The following is a 15,411-nucleotide window of genomic DNA, read 5'->3' on the forward strand; positions in this document are numbered from 1 at the left end:
CCTGAATTTAGCTTAATTTGGTCCTCCATAGTTTTCCGCATATCTTCCTCAACTTGTTCTAATACGTCATCTATGACTTCATCACTTATAATGGAAAATTTCTTCTGATTACATTCGATAATTGCTTTATTGTTCTCGTAAACTTTTTCGTAATCAACATTTTGTACTTCCAGTTTTTCGTTTCGCCAAGGCATGAATAGTAATATTTTCTCTCGATAATAGTTGGCCGGGTCTTGTTTTAGGCTGTATCGCCGGTATCGAATAACAGCAGCTTGTTCTCAAAGTTTATATGTTCTCTCTTCTTCGTCATCATCATCGTTTTTCTCAACATCATTCGATGATTTTTTTGCGTTGTTGATAATTAGCTGCGTAATTAGCAAGACAAATATTTCCATGTTCATTGGTTCTGTCCGCATATTTCTTGAACACATCAGACATGTACATATCAGCAGAATCCGCATCGAGTTTTTTCAAAGTATCTTCGGATTTAAACATTAGAATCCGTTCTGTTATTGGACCAGTGTTGATGAACAGTGGCTTTCTACGTTTTTTCGATAACGATAACGATAGAGTATGATCAGCTGCCTCTTTTGAGGACATTAAATTACCATTAAGAATTACATTTGCAATTTTTTGGAATTTGTCTTTGACACTGCTATTATTGTTATCACAAACGATAGCAGCTTCTCTCAATAGTTTAGATGAACCAGCTTTAATTTTACTGATGTAATTAGTTACATAACTCATTACTGCATATTCATCCAGTACAAATTGCAAATCTATATTTGATTCAAACAATTGTAAGATATCTTCATTATAAGAATTAATATTCACCTCCAAACTGGATCTTTTCAAAAATACACGTTTCTGTTTTAATGTGCTACGAATAGCAAGGATATATTCTTCTTCAGACATTTCCAACTTTTCTAAGATTTCATCATAAGTCATAAATGTTTTCTTTTTATAAAACTCATTCATTAAGGTTTCAATTGCTTAAACTTTTTCGGTGCAGCTTAATATTCATTCAATGGTTCCATTATCATTGTTTCCTTCATCACCGGATATGGAATATGGAAGCGACATTTTTTATTCTTCTGTCCTTTATAACAGCTATGACCATGCTTATGTATTTGCAACTGGATGTACGGATTTTTTTCTTCATATTTACACGTGAGAAACCTATCAATAAAATTAATCAGTTGACCATTGCTTTTTGCATCACTATTACACTCATATTTGGGGGATTCCTTCAACCACAGGAGCATATGTTCATGTGGGCTGCCACGTTGTTGGAATTCAACTCTTTGATAGCTGTCTTGAAGTATATATTCTCCAAAAACACTTCATTTTTGTCTCAACAGCCACATAATTTTTTGAACCTTATGATCGAAATATCGTGCGCAGGTCACTAGGTCATTCCGAATCAAATCAGTTTTGATATTATAATGCAAATTATATGCTTCCTTTATAGACAAAGTTGTACCCTTATCACTGTATTTCATTAAAGTCTGCAATAATTCAGGCCAATAACTCTCAGCAGCGAATAATGTTAGAAAAAATGTAGGTTTACCCAATTGGCGAATCATTGCTAATAGTTCTTTCTTCTTATGTTCCCAATATGCTGGCGAGGATCGAATGACTTTCAACATTCTAAATCCATCATCAAAATCAATTAAGTTAGAACGAAAATCAGCATCTAATGCTTTGGCAACACTGATGTTACCATTGGCACTTTTCTTATTTCTCCTTAAACATATATTAATACTGGGTGAACATGATATTTCTCAATTTTTTTTGGCCATTAACAAATTTCTCATAGGAATGCACGACCGTCGATCATGACGTCTCACCTCTGATTTCACACGATCTGAATAAGATATTGATTTCGGTAAATTGAACGAATACCCTCCAAAAATTTTTGGAAAACATAATTCATCCAAGTCCTCAATTTTATGCCATGCTAATGGATATTTATCTTATCCCGGTGCGACTATTTTAACAATTGGAGCATGATTCTCAACGACGTCCGCATTATTATCAACCAGCAAGACCTCATCGTTATTTATTTGTGAAAAATCAATCAATTGTTCAATTTCCGTCTTCTCTTCTGTTGAATTTTCAAGGATTCTATCGTGCTCAACTATATTGGTGATATCATAACTTGATATACTTTCAATTTTTGCATCATCAATAATATCATTAGTGGCAACTATAAAATCCACTGGCTGATTATGATTCTTATAGTACTGAATATAGTTGTTGTCTACTTTAATAGCGTATTTTTTGTACAGTGGTGTAGTGATTAGAAATTTTCATGCATAAATTTTAATTCACAAATAACACTGGGCTTGATAGATTCAAACATGTAATCATTTTTGTGACTAATATGGCGTTTCAACTTCAACTGAATTGTTTGCATCTCATTGAATTGGCGGGGTAATACTTGGAGCATATCATTGAAATCGACTTGTATATTCACCACACTACCTTTTAGACCTATCTGTGGATGTAACGCATATTGCTTTAATGCCCGAATTTGCATAAAATTTTTTACTGATGCTACCATCCTTTCTTCAAGATCTGACAGTTCTGTTACACATTTTGGTATTTGCCTGAACTGGAGACCATTGCTGGTTGAAGATTGATGCACTTTGCAACGATATGCATAATTTTTGCATGTGTTGCATATGAAACCGGATGGGAAGTTGTTAATTTTGGTTAGAAACTCGTGGCCGCTTTTTTCGATGATTTTTCGTCCGTTCAGTGTTACAACTGAACATCTAAAAAAGAGACCTTCACAACAACAGCATATGATTGAAGCTGTTTCCGACCGAAACTTGATGAATTGAAGTTGAAATTTTGCTTTCGGAGAAGATTCTCTATTTCTCATCAAACGATTATAAAAATTATCACGAAAATTCAATATATCATTTTCTCCTATCTCTGTGCGGTTTCGATTTTTTTTCCAATTCGCGCGCGCGATATTTCGCATTCTTTCTTTTTTCTTTCATCCTTCGTGCATTCAGAATCCTTTCCCGCTTTCTATACCCTTTTTTACAACATGTGATTCTCATTCGTTCCAGATTTTTTCTTCTTCCATTTCGGCTATAAATCTTATTCAAACGCAGTTTTTCATTTCGAATTATTTTCCACGTAATTTCATTTTTGATGAACTTCACATTATTCGTCAACATTTTATTTCTCATAACATTTTGTGCGAGCTCACGTGATTTATGCGCTTTGTTTCGTCGAAGAATTCGATTTCTTTTGAGATTATTGGATAATTTATTTTCAATATATTGTATCCTTTGTCTTAAAACTCGATTCCTTACGATATTCCTTATCCGTTCATTAATGATATATTCCTCACGTCGTCGAATAATCACCATCCTATTCCGATTCTTTTTACTTTCAATTCTACAGTATTCGTCACTTTCTCGCTTGTGTTCCATATATTTTCTTTTTTCTTATTTTTTTCCATTCTAAATTCAACATTAGCCCTCTTACACTTAATATATGCCTTTTTTCCTTCATTTTCATTATTAGTAAATTGGATATTTTCTCTTTTACGCTGTAACCGTTTTTTGTTCTGTTTATTTCCTTTTGTTTTGGATACAGTGTCAGATCGTAAATACTGTTTTCTTTGTTTGTCTCTTTTCTTTTCTAATTCACAATAAACTGGATCCGACCGTTTTATTCTTATCCGTTTGGCTTCTTCCTGTTTTCGTTGCATTCTTTCATTTACCTCATTTTTTAGTTTAGCATATTGCTGTTGGGCTCGAACGTCACCATTGGGAGTCATGGAATTATTTTTGTCCTTTTTTGCATTCATTCGACGCCTATTCTTATTATTTTTATTTCTTTCCTTGTTTGATTTTCGATTGACTTTCATTTTTTTCTCTTTACGGTTTTTTCCCCTTTGGGTGGCTATTGGATATTTTGTTTGTCGCTTCCAGCTAACACTTGAAGTTTTCCCTTTTCTATTTCTCGCAATTATTATAATATTGCAGGAAATTACAATAGTGTCATAATGGCTTGAAATGATGATATTCTTCTCTATAATTGCCTTCTTCCAATATTAGTATTGATTTCAATGTTGAATAAATAATTCGTTGAATCAATTAAATAGTTTGTCGCCTTCAGCTGACAATTGAAGTTTTCTCTTTCTTATTTCTAGCGATTATTATAATATTGCCAGAAATCACAATTGTACAATAATTGCTAGGAATAATGCTATTTTTCTGTGTGTTTTTATATTTCTGGGCGTTTCTCTTTGAAAATTATATTTTTGTGTCGTTATAAGTACGAAAAAAAAACTATTACTATTACTCTCCTATCAGAAAGTTAATAATTACTGCACATAACAATATTGTAATAATAATGACTTACGGTGTAAACTGACGATTTACATCGAAGATGAGCTGATNCAGATGAGCTGGCCACAGTTCACTATTAACTGATGAATTCGGTCTATACACAGCGATAAATACCTGTGTCGTTCACAGGTAGTTCGGTTTACATTTCACGGGTTATCCTCCCTTTCTGTCTCTCTCTCTCCCTTTTTCACAAATAAGTATTTCCCCTATCGTTCATATCAAAGAAAATTAACGATTTGTACGCGACAAGCAAGCAAAACAAATAATAAATGGATCGTTTGATCGAATTGCGAGTAAAGTATGATTGAATAATTAATCTCAGCAATGTAATTTCTTTACATAAGAAAAGATTATGAAAATGTAGAAAAAAAACAATGAATTGTTTTATAATGTGTTAGGGCGATTAAAATGAGAATGATTTATTTCTCTTAATTTTCGGTGTAAAAAAAGAAAACGTCAGCGAAATTGCGCATAAAAACGCTGAATCCCATAAAGAAAAATATGCAAATTTTCGATTATATTTCTACATTTTTTCCGCAATGTAAAAAAAAAAAACAATAACTTCCCTATCGGGAAGTTGAAAACGAAAAAACTCAATTTTTTCTTCAGAAAAATTGGAATAACTGGAAAATTACTTGACCGATTTTTCCAGAAATCTAATCCGCTCGAAGTTACGCAGAGACGCATCGATTGCATCCTCGAACATCTCAATCGATGCATTTGTCCATGAGATATCGTGGAGCTATTTTTTTTCTCTTCATTTTCGGGGTAAAAAAAAGAAAACGTCGGCGAAAAGGCGCATAAAAACGATGAACCACATTAAAAAATATGCAAATTTGCATTTTGTAATTATATTTCCACATTTTTCCTGCAATGGAAGAAAAAAAATCAATTTTTTTCTCCAGAAAAACTGGAATAACTGGAAAACTACTCGACCGATTTTTCCAGAAAGCTAATCCGCTTGAAGTTATGCAAAGACGCATCGATTGCATCCTAGAACATCTGGATCGATGTATTTGTCTATGAGATATCGTGGAGCTATTGTTTTCTCTTCATTTTCGGGGTAAAAAAAAGAAAACATCGGCGAAAAGGCGCATAAAAATGATGAACCACATTAAAAAATCTACAAATTTGCATTTTGTAATTATATTTCCACATTTTTCCTGCAATAGAAGAAAAAAAAATTAATTTTTTCTTCAGAAAAAATGGAATAACTGGAAAGTTACTGGATCAATTTTTCCAGAAATTTAATCCACTCTAAGTTACGCAGAGATGCATCGATTGCATCCTGGAACATCTCGATCGATGCATTTGTCCATGCGATATCGTGGAGTAAATTTATAACAACGGACATACCTACACACACACACACACACACACACGTACATCACGTTAAAAACATTCGGAGCATATTCAGGAGGTCTTGAAACATGGAGAAATGCAAAAAAAGTGACTTTTTATTTTCGGGGTAAAAACAATAACTCCCCTATCGGGAAGTTAATAAGAACAAAATTACGTCCCAACTTTCCGTGCCAGAATTGATCATCCAGTCGATAATTTGGCCTAATTTTCCAAATGGACTATTCTAGTCGTCTAGCGAAAGAGGAATATCCAAAATCTAATATTTCCAGTGGAATCAAAAAATAAGAATACGGTTCAAAAAAGGACGAGAATACAATCGATCATCTACGATATAATCCCATTGTTAAAAAATTTAGGGCAAAAATCCAATTCACGCAATCCAAACATGATTACTGCGCGCATCATATAAAGTGAGCATAAATCTCCAATGGCTAAACACGCTCACAGGTAATGGATGTTAAAGTGAGAATATTCTACGAACGATTGAAATACTTGGCGAGTAGTCAAAAACCGAAATCTCCCGACAAACCTCGGAATTCCCCAATTCCTTTGCACAAATTATTCTTTTTTTTAATGCTACATTATTTCACATTATTTTAGTTAAGGAATAAGAGACATAATCCAAAAGAAGAGAGGAAGGTATCTAACGAATAACAAAGAACAACATGGATGAAGGCTTCGAGAGTATGCATAATTATACTGATGGAGCTCTATAAAGCGATACTGATTTCCCAGTTGGTCTTCTCAAATCTTCTTCTTTATCCAAGAAAACAAGCCATTACAATTGATATTCAATGGGAAAAATGAAATCAATGTTTATGGTTAGTTGTCGCTATTGCAACTCACTAAATGCACGCTGCATACATCGCCTATCACGTTGTATCTCCCGTTTTTCATATTGGGATAAATGAATTCACTGTATTTTAACGGCTAACAGAATGACGGATCACTCATTCAATTCCAATTACTAATTAAGTAATTATACTGCGACAGGTGAGCCTGCGGAATTCATTACGGTATGAGACTCTTCAATCACAATTATTATAGTTGCGTTGCAACTTTGCAATTATTGCAATTATTGCAACTATTGCAATTTTTTTGTACAGAAATGTAATCAAGTGATCCACTTTCATGGTAATTTCCAAGATATTTTCAAAGATTCTTAATAGATAATTATAAGATGCTCAAGACGACCTGAATTCAATCGATAAATTGTCGAAAGTATAGCCGATACAAGGATGAAGTCACCAATATTGACTTATTGTCAATTGTTTCATATGGTGGAACTTTCTGATACGAGAAGTTTATATTCATTCAGAAGTTAATAAGATCATATCCAAACTATTCCAAATTCAAACTTGACTGCAAAAATTGATGTTTCCATTTCAGTGGTTTGGTAGACAATTTTCAGACAGCAAGAAGTATCGCTATTGTTCAAAGTTGTCTTATTATCAGATCAATTGTAATGCTTAGCGGGGGGGGGGGGTTGTTACACATACTCATGCTACTAGAATTATTCGGAAAAATTAGAAAAGAAGTTTGATTGTTATTTTATGCTGTATGACATTAAAAAAACAGAGATCAGCAATAAATCAAGTCACAAGAATGATGATATATTTGAAATCTTTTTGGCTTACAGGACTTTCCTGTCTCATGCAAATGATACTTCTGATAAATCAACCGTATGAATAAATTATAAATGATGGCATCATACGTTAAGAGTCTCCGAAAATAAACGATTGAAGCTTTTCCGATGAACAGAATATTTGAGTCCATTGGAGATGCATATTGTATCTGAAATTCTCCGATATTTTAGCAAATGTGAGATATGTATGATAGTTCAGACATCTTTTTTCCGTCTGACATTTGAAATTCAGATAGGTGTTAAACACATTGTTTGTCCACTGTTGTGAAAATCTTTTCAACCTATACAGTGGAAAAGTGGTAGGCTGGATATCATGTGAGGGGTCAAATATATCCGTGTCGAAAACAACTCTAATTTTGCCAAAGGGGAAACTCAACGCAGGCCGGAGTAAGTGACCGATCAATAAAATCTGATATTATTCATCTTCGGATCAATCTGCCTTCGCAGTACGGGATCTGATTCGAATCAAGTTGTAGTTCGACTAATCAGGGTAAGACCAGCATTTCCTGAGCCGCATCAGAAAATTCTGATTAATATTGGATCAATATTAGATCCACGATGGGGAAATCTAAAGTCAATTTTCCCTCTAGAACCTAGCGGAGAATTAGAGTTAGTTTGAATTTTCATTTCATACACCAAGTACGCATCTTTAACCCACCATCAAATCGAAGCCTTGAAAATTCTCTTTTCGGTTGCAAAAGGTAGTTGCATAACCCACATCAACCCGATCTCACAACTTACTCGACATTACAAAGGGTTGTTATCTAAGTGAATCCCACCAGTGGAATTGACTAATTTTTAGGGTTTCCTTTCTTGATTCCTTTGAAGAGTTAAGATGTTTGAAATTTGTTGAAGTATAATTCAAAGCAATTTACAAATATATTTCCTTCACGAAAAAGCGTCTTTTCATGTACCGATAGTATCTATGAGTTAACGTTAGTGTTTTGGACCAAATGAAAAATTATGACGTAGGGACGACTGGGGCTGAGTGGAGTGGCCGGGGCATAGTGGAGTACATAAAAAAAAGTCAAAACTGAGAAATTCAAAGGGTTGATGAAGGGTTGATCAGGGATCAACAAAAAGTCAAACAAGTGGGATATGGTTTTTTTTTGTATAGTTTTCTTCGCTAATAAATTAGCAATATGCTTCTGAATGGATATGATTCTCAGTTTCAATATTTCCTTTATGATTTTCTTAATGACAACTGTTGCATGTTTCGGTTGCCTCCTAGTTTGAATTAAAATTGTAAATTCATTACAATTATAATTCTTAAAAATTATTTCTATACTTATTCTCATAATTTTTTATTATTATTAATGTAAATACAATTGTTTTGTTTAAAATTTTCCAATTTGAGATTGATATTTTTTTATGCTCTTAGAAATTCCCTTCAAATTCATTTGTTTATTCTTCTTCTTCGATAATTACCCTTTCATGATTTAGTACGCTTCCATGATAACTTATTTGGTTGAATTGAAATATGTGCCATTCAAATGGACATACATTCTCTCTACGAGGATGATATTCATCAAACCATTCTGGAAATGAATTTCCTCTTAATGCAATGGCGTTCCTGAAACTCATCACCTGTAAAGAAGTTGATTTCGTTAATATTTCGTATTTTCAAGAAAATTATGTGTGCGAAATATACAATTTTCAATCATAAATGAATTTTTTATTTTCGAGGTGGTGAAACTTTAAAGTAACGAAATTTACTTCATGACCGTTGTGCCTGTGTCTGTTGTCTTATTGCACTTCTTCCCAACCAAAAAATATGGATGGATCATACACGACTATTATGTATAATCTCGTACCATCATTTATCAAAAAAGCAAATGTCCATCTGTTTCTCATCGATTGGAATCCAATGTCCATGTATCGTATACCCCAGAGTCTATAGGATTTTTAAAAATCGGTTAATCGGTTTTGTTTATGTTATAATCAATATTGGGAATTCTTACGTTTGTGTGACGTTCTCAGTAACATGTGTTATTCTATTTTGAAAAATTAGGTTTCCCATTTTATGGTAAATATGAAAAATTGAATAAAAAATCTATAATTCTCAAAATGAGTAAAAAAAAGTGCTTTCAAAATCATTTAATACATAAATTAATAAATGATGAACGTTGAATAAACACTCAATTTTTGTTTTTATTATTATTATCATTGTGATTAATTCTAAATTCCGCGGTATTTTGCTAAAATATTTTTATTCGTAAAAATTAAACAGTGTGTATCGTCATAATTGAAGATAAAGTAAATGAAAATTTTGCAGTCTGGTGTAGTCTATTCTTTGATTTTTCTTTTTGAATATTTGTTTCTTAATCGTATAATATTTAATAATTAATTTGGCAATTTGAATAAGAAGTTTTTTATGTGGAGGAATGGGAATATATGTGATCCAATTATTAGTCAAAATAGATCATTCCATCTTCACCACACTTGCGGATTTGACAGTATATTTCGAATTTTCATTTCAGCATGTCGTTTACAAGGTTTTCGGGATAGCGTTATTCATTCGAACAGTCGAGAATTCAATTTAATCAAATACATAATGGAAAATAACATCTGGAACGAAGAATACATTGAACAATGGAGATTAAATATATTTCAATCAAAAGACCATTTCATCGGAAATCAATTAATCATGTCGAACGCTACTATCATCAACACATTGACATCAATATCAATATTGTGCCCGATAATTTTTGATCAAAATCCAAGCTACTCCATGAAATTCGAGTGTTTATTATGTAATGAAACAATGGTTAACGAAGTGATGATTGAACTAGATCTTGCATCGATATGTGAATATGGACATCTTTACTTCCAACATTTTCAGGAACTAATAGACATAACGATATGTGGTATCTTCAATGAAAAAAAGATACAATGTACACAATGTAATATTAAAAATGTGAATTTCCACGATCATCTTTTCATAAATTGTCCATCAGATCATAAACTTCGAATTCCTATACATGATCTTCCAATAAAATTGAAGGTCAACAATGAGGAATATTTTTTAACGGGAATAGTAAATTTTCATGATCCAGAAATTATTAACAAAAACAGCTTTGGACACTATACAGCATGTATAATGAGAGGGAACAACTGGATAATTACAGATAATTGTCACCCTGAAAGAATTTTTAGAATTCAATTATCTCATCAAATTAATCCCCATTTATGCATCTATGTGAAATAAGGGAACGGAAAGAAATTTTTTATTGTGACCAAAAATTGAGTAAATCATAAATACTTACCGACCGAATATAATTTAATTTCTATTGTTGTGTATTTCAGTCACGATTCACTACACATGTGACACTCACGCATCAGTGAACAAGAAAGAAAACAGTATCTGTCTCATTTTGAAGAGAATTCAACATCAGTCATTCATTTCATCGAGATCAATACGAGATTATTCTTGGTAACCGCGGTAACCAATCGTGTACAAGAACTTGAGAACAAAGTAAAAGAAGAAATTGGAATTAGACAGAGTCGAAACCTGTTCTCTTTTATAATTTTCCATCTGGGTTTTTCGAAAAGAACAAAGGGTTAAGAACCCAAGATAATTGAGCAACTTCAATTACTCTTAATGAATGGGTAGTTGTGAGGATGACAATATATATTTATGAGAAAGGGGAATAATGTATCGCATTTTTTATTTCATTCTTTGTTACTCTAAATCAATCCTACATCTCCTCTTAATTTAATCTTATATAATAGATCTTATATAATAGATCTAATCTTATATAATAAATCTGTTGGCGATTCTTTGTGTGCGATTCACGCAAAAACCACCGAATGGATTTCAATGGCATTTTGGCTGTTGATAAGTTTAGGGTCCCCATTAGGACATAGGCTATGATTTATTCAAATTGAACATTGAACTCTGTGGGACATGAAACCTCAATCGAACATTAATGAAACTTCAATTGCACCACAATGAAACCCCAATGAAACAATAATTGAACCTCCATTATACTTACATAGAGCCTTGCTCCACCGGGAGCTGGATGAAAGAAAAGTTGGACTCAACAGCGACTAAAACTGCGATGGAAGTGGTAACAATCAAAGTCTTTCTCGTTTCCACTGCAGTTTTAGTCAATGTTTAGTCCACCTCTCCTCTCATCTAGCTCCCGGTGGAACTAAGCTCATGAATCTCAATTGAAGCTGAATTAACCCTCAACTAAACTCCAACTCAACCTTGACTTGACTCCAACTAAATTCTGTAGTAACCTTAACTCAACTCCAACTAAACCTTCATTAACCGGAACTAAACTCCAAATAAATTTCGACGAACTTCGACTTAACTTCGACTGAACCCCGACTAAAGCTGGACTAAACCCCAGCGAAACCATAATCCAACTCAGATTGAATCCAGATTGAACCCAGATTGAACCCTGATTAAACCCTGACTAAACCCCTACTGAACCGCAACTAAACTCTGACAAAATCCCGACTAAACCCCAACTAAACTCCGACTAGAGCCCAACTAAACTCCGACTAGACCCCAACTAAACTCCCACTAAACTCCGATTAAACTCCAACTAATAACATAGATACAAAACAAGGCTATAACTCAAGAGTGAATAATGCTATTGCCACCATCTTCGAACTCGGTCAACATACTGTCAATGCGAATTTTTTGAGCCCTAATTGAATCGATTTAAATGATTATTTCCCGGGTGATCGTCGAAAAATGAAATTTCGAAAAATGTAAATATCTCGGAAACTATACGGTTGATTGAAATCTGGGTAGGGTCAATCGAAAGCGCTTATCAAAGCCTACATTTGAAGAAAAAAATTATGGAATTCCATCAATTGGTTATGGAGAAAAACGTAAAACAAAATGTCACACGCATACATACATTCATACGCACATACAGACACCTTCTAAAAATAGCATATTCGGACTCCTGGGACCAAACTTAGTCACCCTAGCATAAAAAATCGGAAACTTAAAATCGAACAATTACAATGCTTCCATTCGGAAGCAAAAAGATAGAAATAACTCGAATAATACTAAGGAAAAATTAAAAAAAAATGGAAGAACTCTGGAAATTCTTTCAATTGTTTCAAACACCGGGGCCAGCCGCCAAATTGGGTATTTTGATTAAAGTTGACTTTCCACAATAATTAAGACTTAGATAGTCAGATATATTTGCTGAACCCTTCTCACGACAATTGGTAACGACGGAAAAAATAAAAAATGAGAGGGATGGAATCCCATTCGCTGTGCATACTCTCTGTTTACTGATATAAACGTCACTTTGCTACTGAAGCAAGAGAATAAAAATAATCAGTTAGAAGAGTTAGGATTTCACTTCGTAAAATTGAGATGAACAAAACAAATTTAATGAATAGATTCAAAAATTTCAATTTCTAGAAAAAAAAATGAAATTGAGGAAAAAAATTGCTTGTTAGGAAGAAATGAATAATGTCATTTGTTCCTCCAATTATGTCGGAGACAAGTGGGGGTGCTCGTTAGCGCGATATTTGAAAAATAATATTTATTTAACGAATAACGAAAAATGTATAGCAAATCGCTCCAATGTAGTCTTCTATTGATGAACATGAAATTGAAGAAACTTTGCGTTAACTTTTCTCTAAACAATGGATGATCGCGATGCTCCATGAGTATAGAGTGTGAGAGTTTTCCAATTGTCATAGCATAGTAGAGATCAACATATCAAGGATGAAAATTCGAAGAAGAGAATAAAAAAACAATCCCAGAAGTAAAAGATAAAACAAGAGAATCGCTAGAACTGAAGAAACTAAAGAAATAAGGAAATATCGAGTTTTCATGAACTGTCTGTTGTTCTGCGGTGTCATCGACTGTAGATATATTCACATATATGCCAAACACTAGTTATTTAAGCAATAAAATATGCTCATTAATATTTCATCGCCGTCAGTGAGAACAGGTGGTTCAGTCCCTTCTGCGGAAGCTCAAGAATAATGCACTACTGTTACTGGATTCCAATCTCTGTTGCGCCCACAATTTTGTTTACCATGTCCCTGACGAAAAGTCCCCTTTGATCCTACTTTGGAAAACAAACTTACTCGACTATAATATCTCTCCATCCACCGCTTTGCGTTCACTATTCCGAAAAGCTCTCTTCCTTCGGTTGCAAGTCGATGTCATAAACATTTGGTCTGTAGGTACCATCGATTTGCACCAAGAAATCTTTCTGCCAATCTTGACAGCAACCCACGATAACAAGTGGTTTACGTTGAACGCCAATAGTGCGCTTATGTATATCCACCAATTTATCTCAATCCATTTGCAACGGGTATTCGACTATGTTTAGTGTGTAAATTCCGATATGCATCGATATTGACAATTTACACGGCAAAAGACTAAAATGAAAAAGGTGAGACTCTCAAATGGTAGATTTATCGATGGTATTTTCACCCTTTCCTTTCTATTGATGTGAGAAGTGAGAGGTGAGAAGTGGTTAGAGTAGCTGATGCGTTTTCGATAGCTCTGATTGACTTTTCTGCCTGTTGCTCTTCCGTGCAAACTGCGTATTCAAGATCCTTGAACGTCGACGTTACGACCGTTGCAATCAACTCCGTTCTGGTGATATGAAGCTGGACATTTTTAGTATTCTCGTCCTTCGGCTTTAACCGATCAAGTAGTGATAAAATCGGAGCAATTTGATGGGGATTCTTACATAATGCAGAAGCATTAATATTACTTTAATAAAGGGTTTCACGTACTGAGAATAGTGATTCTTGGCGTTATCAGCAAGATTATCCACGTGAACGATGATTCATCAATTTGTTAGAAGATAACGAAAGTAGATGAGTAAGGCCGGTTCTGGCCCAACGTTTTAACAGAGATCTGGCCAGCCGGTCCTCGCGAGGGGACCGAATGGGTGAAAGTCATGGTCATGCTTTAATTCGCAGGCTAATTAATTCAGTCATTCACGGGTTAGTGAATTAATTAGCGATTAGTAGATTAAAGCTCTATCTACGTCCTGGTCAATAGACTTCTGCTACGGGGGTAGGGCGAGTGAAAAGGTTAATCAATTCGGGGGTTGAGATTTGATGCACAGTTTAATTCGCAGGTTAGTTAAGTAATTCGCGGTTTTCTGGACCAAAAGAGGCTCTATCCACGATCTAGTCAATGCACTCCCGTGAGGGAAGGGGTGAGTGGGAGAAAGGGTATAGCAATTTGCAGTATTTACGGGTATTTAAGGGTTAACTAATTCGCGGATACGTTAATTAATTAATCAACTGATTAGCGGATTTTAAAAGATAAGAGCTATCCATATCCCTGCAAGGGCGTTCGACGCATATCAAAGGAACAAAGTGAGAAGACAGAGGGATTTTCCAGGTGTTGATTTTTCAGGAATGCGTTGTTGCTTCTTTGTTAATAATTTTCGGAAATCGCAAGATTTCTCCACAGGTTACGTGATACTTTCTAACCAATCACGTAACATTTCTGTCACATTGACATACCTATTAAACATAGGTATATAAGCATCGCTTCCGTTATTTCCCTATTAGTTCTACGGTGTCTGTTAATCTAAAACAACATGGATTTCGAAACGTGCAGGAGACTTTTGAGTTCTTTATCAGAAAGTCATGAGTTTATCAAGATTCAAAGGACACAGTAGAAATTCAAGAATAGCTTAATGATATCAGGCGTCATGTGAAGGAAGTCAATCGACTCTTGAGGGAGAGTGTTAATCCCAATGACAGGAGACGGCTAACCCATTTGCTTAGACAATTGAATACTTTTCGAGCACGATTTAGAGATCTGTAAATCACCGGACGACGATTCACACTTTTTTATTAAAGCTCTGGGCAGACAGTTCGAGGGTGCAATAACATTACTCCCCATTAATAAAGAAAAATACATTTCCTTCACAAAAACTGTGGAACGGACGAAAGTTGAATTAAGATTTATTGACATACTTAGATGCAGGGAAGACAAATATCTTACGGTTAATTAATATACTAATCAGCATTATTTCGAACTTGTCAGACGCAATACCCGCAGGAATTGCA

Source organism: Diachasma alloeum, unplaced genomic scaffold (assembly GCF_001412515.2).
Source record: "Diachasma alloeum isolate Michigan unplaced genomic scaffold, Dall2.0 Dall_scaffold_01013, whole genome shotgun sequence".
NCBI lineage: Eukaryota > Metazoa > Arthropoda > Insecta > Hymenoptera > Braconidae > Diachasma > Diachasma alloeum.